This window comes from Limulus polyphemus, unplaced genomic scaffold, assembly GCF_000517525.1.
Source record: "Limulus polyphemus unplaced genomic scaffold, Limulus_polyphemus-2.1.2 Scaffold3140, whole genome shotgun sequence".
NCBI classification, from domain to species: domain Eukaryota; kingdom Metazoa; phylum Arthropoda; class Merostomata; order Xiphosura; family Limulidae; genus Limulus; species Limulus polyphemus.
Window position 1 is genome coordinate 31,968 of NW_013668750.1, and position 8,639 is coordinate 40,606.

General features: G+C 32.2%; 1 long non-coding RNA gene across 1 annotated transcript; it reads right to left on the bottom strand.

Annotated features, from left to right (window-relative positions):
- Nucleotides 1–1,562: 1,562 nt before the first annotated feature.
- Nucleotides 1,563–6,398, bottom strand: LOC106468743. The gene is made up of 3 exons (XR_001291400.2): nucleotides 5,954–6,398; nucleotides 3,370–3,462; nucleotides 1,563–2,213 (listed from the first exon to the last, which is right to left on the bottom strand). It is a non-coding gene; the product is annotated as an uncharacterized LOC106468743 (long non-coding RNA).
- Nucleotides 6,399–8,639: the final 2,241 nt, after the last annotated feature.

The window sequence follows — 8,639 nt, forward strand, 5'->3', positions numbered from 1 at the left end:
GATAAATAATATGGTTTTTCTCTTATAAAACTACGCTGTTTACTAGTGAGAAATAAGCTTATGTTGTATCTCATAAACTGTTTGATTTTCAGAAATTCTTAACAGAACGATGCTGAAACAAATTCGAGTAGTTTAAAACGTAATTTCTTCTTTTTAGTTTTACCTTTTGAAATTGTTTTCGACTATTCCGTCTAACCCAACAAAATTCATTTTATGCACCCGACTGGTAGCTATTAATGAAATTCTTTCTACCCAGCTAGAGACAAAGCATGTATCTTCGAAACTCCTTTCGCACAGCTGACCAGCAGGGTAGTCAGTCACCTATCGACGAAATTATTATTGCCCAACTGACCAGTAACGTAGTCGTCTATCAGCAAAATTGATTTTACCTAACTGATTATTGGCCTAACAACTAGATTTGTTTCGTCCAGCAATAAATAGCCTAACAACGAAACAAATTTTGCCTATTGACCATAGTATAGCTGCTTATCAACGAAATACAGGCCAGTAGTGTATGGCTTTGTCAACATTTTGTAAAAGTTAATCACAAATTATATTTGTGCCTAATAAGTTTAAATAAAATAATAATAACATAAACTTGTGTATTAAAACTAAAATAACTTGGTGATAGTCCAAATAAAGCACTTAATATAAATATGGCTACTCACGTTAGAAACCTAAAAAGTTATTTAAATTTCAAGGAATAGAACGCGAGATGTAGAATTATTTATAGTTGAAGATAATGAATGGATTAATATGAAAAAGAAGAACTTGAATCAGATGCCCAGTGATGGAATTTTAGTTTTTGTGTTCAATTAACTAAGAAAATATATAAAGTTTTCAATATTTTACAGACTGTAATTCGTTTCAATGCACTGTTTTCAAGACTATGTCATTCATATTAAAGTCTCTTTTGAATTAGAACGTTAATATAAAAAACTCAACATATTGATAGACTCAGAAATGTAATTTTCAACCTGAATTGCACGTAGGCTAAATGGTGAGGTCAGTTTTTGTAGTAGTTTAGGTAAAATCACAATGGCGAATCGTAGGTTGAAATTTACAAAGAAAGTGTTTTGTTTTAATTATTTCGAGAGTAAAGGTCTCTTTGTTTCTAACTTTATTTCGAGAGTAAAGGTCTCTTTGTTTCTAACTTTATTTCGAGAGTAAAGGTCTCTTTGTTTCTAACTTTATTTCGAGAGTAAAGGTCTCTTTGTTTCTGACCTTATTTCGAGAGTAATATATGTAGGATATATGTCGTATGATGCTACCAACTTCTTCTTCTGAATTATACATCTGGCCAACTGTTTAAAATAAGACAACTCGAAACAAAAATACCCACCTCACCGCTGTATGACGTATACTATTATTCTTTTGATTTGCCCTTGTCTAGGGTTGCTGATGAGGGTTGAAATACCCCTAAAACTGCTATAAATTAATGAGAATTGATGATTTACTGGGTTTCACATATATTATTATTTGTAAATAAATCGACATAGTTAATATTCTCTCTATTAATACAACTATTTATTTATAGGAATAAATACAATTAACATCTCAATAACTAAAACCAAAAGTCAACTTAAGTTTGCAATTTGACATAACATATATAGACACTAACTGAGCTAATATATACAAAGTATCTTATGTTTTATTAGGCTCGTTACATGTTCTTATATATTTTAATCAATTGTTTTTCTGTCTCATCATAGATTCACTTCGGCGATGTACGACAATCCGTTATTTCAAATGATAACACAAATTGTCCTCATAAGGTTTTAAAAATTAAATTGTAATTTTTTCTAAGAAACTTTCAGTTTGATTTTTTCCCCACAAGTGACCATGTGTCTTATTTATTCTTCAAATCTAATTAGTTGATGCTGTTAAAAGTAAGTATAGGTTCACAGAAACATCCATTTTTATTATAGCTATACTTATTACTCCTAAATCTAATTTACAATTACATTTTCAATTAACTAACAATACATTAAAAACTACAACTAAAGCAAAGCTCAAGAAAGTGTCTCCGGAATATTCTTAAAGTTTAAACCAATCTGTTCCTGTTCCCCGCTTTCTGTAAGACTTCTACTTCTTACTTATCCCAAATCTCATGTGTTTTCCAATGATGTGGACAGGCTGTTGACGATGGTAGGCTATTTTTCTCAAAAGGCTGAGAATTTTCTGCAGTGAGGAATTTCTCTTTTCTTTCATTCCTGTTGAGAGTAATTCATCTTTATTGAGACAAGTACGTACCAGGCATGGAAATAATTACTGCCAATAAAACTCTCTGGCTGAGTTCACCAGAATTTATCGTAGGCCCTCCCCCATTCGGCTGATAACGTATAATTCTCGATAACGACGTTTTATCTAATCCTCAATAATGAAAAATAATTTAATGTAGTTTTCAAACAATAGCGTTTTACTCAAGCCTCAATTGTGAAAAATAATTTATTGTAGTTTTCAAACAATAGCGTTTTATTCAAGCCTCAATAATGAAAGATAATTTATTGTAGTTTTCAAACAATAGCGTTTTATTCAAGCCTCAATTATGAAAGATAATTTATTGTAGTTTTCAAACAATAGCGTTTTATTCAAGCCTCAATTATGAAAAATAATTTATTGTTGTTTTCGAACCATGACATTTTACTTAAATGTGTTACTTATTTTTTATTGTAAATATTTTTAGTTTATTAAAACTTTGGAAGCTACGCTTTAGAACCTTAGTGTTCTTAAGTTATTTGAACCGAAAACTTTTGGGTTTGTAGAAACACAAATATTTGCATATTTGGCAGAAGAACAAAAAAAAAAAACTGTTTTGTCTGTTTATATCCAATTTAAACTGTTTAATACCTAATTCTCATATAAAGAATCCACCTGGAAAAGTAAAACAATATTAAAGTTTATTATATATATTCAATAGGTATTGTTAAATAATTTTAGTTTTAATCCTTATTTGGTTTGCAGTTCTAGCGAGCTGTTTTTAACACAACAGGTAACTTTAAAATGTTAAAAACAGCTATGCTGTTATTAATATTTTCCCAACCAAATATATTGTGAAACAATTTCAGTCAAGATTTTAATCGGTCTGAGAGAATTATTTAAAACAATGTTCAAACAGAACTATAAAAATTCACTGTAAAACTAAAATAATTATATTGTGAATTACACGTAATTTATTAAGCGTTATAAAGATTGGTTATAGATGCCACCATTATTACAAAAACTAACTTATAACTGATTCGATAGTCGTATCAACTTTTTTTTTTTTAAAGTTAATTTAGGCTTACAACTTATCTATGATTTTTGTTTCATTTAGGGATTTGAGATGATCAGCTTGTGACTTTAGTTTTGTTCAGTAAACTTCCTTACCTGGTGGAACAGACTCGAAGAAGTTAGCGATGTTATTCCCAGAGAGGCCTTCCAAGTAAGCTAGCTCACCAGACGTACTCACATCCGGAACTTCTGCGAATTGGCGAGAAAAGACAAAAGAAGAATCTTGTTAGATTCAGAAAACTGTATTTGTATAGGAAGGTGTTATTTTCTTGTTCAATCCAAAACACTAAGTAAGGAAACATTAGATAACAACAACACAAAAAACACAGTAAATGAAGATATTGGAAAAACTACATGAAACTGAAGATGAACACATGTATGCGTCGAAAATAGGTTTTTAGTACGCTGCCATATCAAGACTTATAACAATTTGTTTCGTTTACTGTTGTTGATATCTAATTGCTACACACGTTATTGTGTTATTTTATGATGAGGAAAGCATAGTTTCTTGTTTCAATCCAGAACATTGAGTGGGAAATATTAATTTACTATTGGATCCAGAACATTGTTGGATAGTGTTAATTTCTTGATGGATCCAGAACATTGTTGGATAGTGTTAATTTCTTGATGGATCCAGAACATTGTTGGAAAGTGTTAATTTCTTGATGGATCCAGAACATTGTTGGAAAGTGTTAATTTCTTGATGGATCCAGAACATTGTTGGAAAGTGTTAATTTCTTGTTGAATCTAGAACATTGTTGGATAGTGTTAATATCTTGATGGATCCAGAACATTGTTGGAAAGTGTTAATTTCTTGTTGAATCTAGAACATTGTTGGAAAGCGTTAATTTCTTTTAGAAGACGCTTTAATTCAACAGAAAAATAAAATTCGTTAAAAGATTTTATCAAAACATATATATGAAATAAAACGAAGAATTATGTCAAACATAAATACTTAATTATGTTGCACGAAAATTAGAAAATAATTCGATATCCCACTAAATGTCTTTAAATCTGCAGTATTCAGATCTCTAGGTGGCTGAGCAGCAAATCTGGGGCTTATAACGCTAAAAATTGGGTTTTGATACCTGCGCTGGGCAGAGTATAGATAAATCATTGCGTAGCTTTGCGCTTAAAAACAAACACATTTTTCAACGGAATGAAACCTTGAATGTTAGACGTTCAAATATAAATTCAAACAGCAAGATTAAGATTTATGGGCATCCTAATGTTAAAAATGTTCTTGCTCTGTTGTGCACGCGTGTAGGCGGAAATGAGCAGTGTGGTCGTTTGTCTGTTTAAAATAACATTTCCATTGTTGAATGTTAAAACAGAGAATAGGGACATTTTACTACTTTGTGAAGGACATGAAGTAGAAAGATCGTAAGCTCAGCGACACTGGTAGTTTCATACAGAACATAGGTGGAAATTTAAAAAAAACGGGAAGGATGAAAATTCGAATTATTTCAAGTAATATGAAAGGGTAATGAAGACACGTACATAAAAAGACTATAATACGAAACGAAAGTTCCAGAAAATAAAAACATCCATGAAGAAATCTGTATTAGAAACAAGCTAGTTACTGATTTTTACTTGTCTGATTTATGTAGATATCATTTTAAACTGACCACCTGACTTGAGTAAGGATTCATGGATATCATGACTTGAGTGAGGATTCGTGAATTATATGACTTGAATGTGGATTTGTAGGATACATGTCTTGAGTGAGGATTCGTGAATTATATGCCACGATTATGAAAATAACTTGAGTAGAATGGAAGCTTTAAGAATGTTCTGCGACCACACTGAGAGAAAGTCTGTATCTCCTTTCAGTTGACGGGTTTTTGTAGAAACTTCTGAGTTCATACGGATTTGAGGGGTCTCTCTCTCTCTCTCCTATAGTTTTTGGCGTTTTGCAAAACCTTGAAATGTATAGGTTTCTTTCTTGTAAAAGATTCAGGTTTCAATTATACTCCTTCAGTTACAGTTTAGGAGCTAATGAATCCGTATGTTTGTTATCCCTCGTTGAAATCAGGATAACATGTTACAGGGAAGCAAACACGTCCCCGTAGACAGTAAGCGTTGCAGCGAGCGCTAGTTAATAGCTACCTCATTCGCATCATGACAATTTGCGACGTATCAGGTTAGCAATCTGTCTAGGTGCGTGGGTTAAAATACAAGAAAAAAAACTTGCATTGAATGTTAGTGTCAGCAATTACTGTTGTCATGGTAAATAAAACGATAGTTTGGCCCCCAGTGGTTCAACAGAAAGTTTGCGAACTTACAATGCTAAAACCCGGAGTTCGATACCTCGCAGTGGACAGAGCTCAGCCGGTTGTGCGTCTGTGCTCTAGAAAAAAAGATAGTTTTGTTTCAATACAGTAAACTATAAAAACTTTTTCTTCGCAGACCCATCGGGGGACTTGATAAGTTCCGGACTTTCAAGGTTAAAATCCGGGGTTCCATTCCCTGCGGTATTATTTTACATTGAAAGGGAAACAAACAAGACTGTGAATTAGCTCAGGAACAACGTTACGGTACATCTTATACTGCCAGGATACACCGAAACGTCGATCCTACTAAGACATCGTCAGTGAGAAGTGAAGGTGGTGATAGGAGTAACAGTCGCAATCACTTGTTATGTAGAAATCTAGTGGTATTGAATTTGGATTCTTCTTACCTTGCAGTTGACCATAGTGAACAGCATCAGAAGTAAAAAGTTGGAGCACGAGAAAAAACTCATGCACAACGTCAGTTTACCCATCATGTCTTTGAAATACGAGTGTACGTTATAAAGTTTTAGGAAAAATATATCAGAATATCACTTATTAAGAGCTAGTGGAGTACGTGTATTTATTCCCCATCTACGCTGGATGTGAACAAATGTTGGAACCGAGACACAACTTGTTAGGAGCGCGAGAAAACGGGACGAATTAAAAAAGAGACATGACAGGAAAGTCTCCCACACAGGGGAGGAGCAAAGTATATTTCGAACAGTTAAAACGCCTTTCTGCGGCGGCCTTTTATTCCACACAGTATTACGTCATAAAAAGTTTTCCTCGAAATCAAAGATCCTGGTTCCCTTGGAAACAAATATTGTTGGACATAATAACATTTAAGATAAGTAGTAGGTAGTAAAAAAAAAGGGGAAAATTTATTGGCTTCATAAAAACAACAATAAATTCAAGTGCTTTTGGTATTAATATCAGATATTACTGATTCCGCCAACTGAGTTGATTTAAATAACAACGATAATTTCTAACTACATATTTATATTTTTTTAATAAGCCCTTTATATTCATCCAACTTTTTAAATAAATGTTATTTATTAATTTTCTTGATAAACGCTGTCTTTATCAACGATGAAACAAGGGTTATTTATTAATTTTCTTGATAAACGCTGTCTTTATCAACGATGAAACAAGGGTTATTTATTAATTTTCTTGATAGACGCTGTATTTAAGAACGATGAAACAAGGGTTATTTATTTGTTTTTCTTGATAGACGCTGTTTTTAAGAACGGTGAAACAAGGGTTATTTATGTATTTATTTTGTTGATAGACGCTGTCTTTATGAACGATGAAACAAGGGTTATTATTGTTATTTTTCTTGATAGACGCTGTTTTATGTAAGTTTGATGATATGGTAGTGTTGTAAAAAGTGATCATCATTAACTGATATTGTTTGATGATATGGTGTATGTCGCTATTGTCCCGTCTGTTAATTGTATATTTGCAGGTTATTTGAAAATACTAGAAATAAGCAACCTTATAACACCAAAATGTTGTTATTATTTAATTATACACTCAACGTTTCGCTTTACAGTTTCTTCAGGAGCGTTCACTAAAATACAAACCAAAACTGAACGGTTTAAAGCTTTGTAAAGAAGCTGTGAAGTGTAAAGCGAAACATTTTGGTGTTATAAGGTGATTTATTTCCAGTATTAATATGTCTTCTATACACCAATACGTACTACAGAAATTAAATAATGCTGTTATTTCGTTCAGAACTATATTTAATAATTTCTCCACCGCTAATTTTATTAGCACACTGTACTCTAACATCATGTGCCCAAGAAAGAACGGGCCGAAAATATTACATGATCACACATGTTTTATGGCGCTACTAACGGCCAGCTTTGTCTTTTACGAGACCTAAGTAGTGAAAATATTTGAAGTTAAAAATATCACGCTTATTCGTGTGATAAAAAAAAAAGTAAAATAAAAATACTTCGTTCACTAACTTTTAAAAAAGATAACAAAATTGTTAAGAAATAAATACCACGATGAAGAATTAGGCCTACATTTATTTTTTTTTAAAAAGACTACATCTAAAATATTGCCTGTGTAATCGTACAGCGCGTGTTGTGGTTTCTGTAACATTCAAATTGGCAAAGACAAATTTGTTGCTTCTTCGTAAACATTTCTAAACCGCATATGACGAAATAAATAACACTTTGTCTTCTTAAATAAACTATAAATATTAAATTTGTGACTTAAACTAATACTTGAATTCCAGGTGGGGTTGTGTCTTGTACAAAACAGCTATGGATTATTAATTCATTTTATCAACGGCGAAAGAGAATGGGATGAAAATGTTAACGTTAGTTTTGTTTAATGCTAACGTTTCGTTCCAGTTTACTCTCTTTTATACAACAGTATATATACATATACTCGTTTTAACTCGTAAATCATTTATGAAATCTCCACAAGAATGCAATGAAATTGATAAAATAATAAACGAGCAAAAAGCAAATTTTTTGATGTTCTAAATGAATACGAATAGGTTAATTTTCGACCAAGAATAAAAATACATTCCTTAAACCTGTAACCTTCCTGCCTATCAAGAATATACTTCGAAGTTTTAAACAAAATTAATTATTTTTACAGTAACTGGAACAAGAAATTAGCCAGAGTATTCTGTAATACAGATAATAAAAACTTTCTATAAATGACACATATGAAGTAGTAGCTCTAGCTCAGGAATATTCATGATAAATTAATTTTAAACAAGTTAATTACATGTAAAAGTTGCATTCATCACACCGGATATTTGTTTGTTTGTTTCGATTTTCGCGCAAAGCTACACGAGGGATGTCTGCGCTAGCCGTGTAAGATTGAGAGTCGAGCGCCCTAACCACACTGGCTATATATTGTGATTGACATCTTGTTATATCTCCTTGTTTGCCTTCATACGTAAAAGGTCGATTATCTTGGGGATAAAATCCCGAGTTGTATACAAAAACAGTACTTTATTAAGTAAGTTTTAAAACGACGTGTAGGTAGGTCACAATAAAATATGGGTTGCACAATTTCTTTTTAACGACGAACTTCCCAGTCGGCCAGGTGGTTAGGGGGCGCTCGACT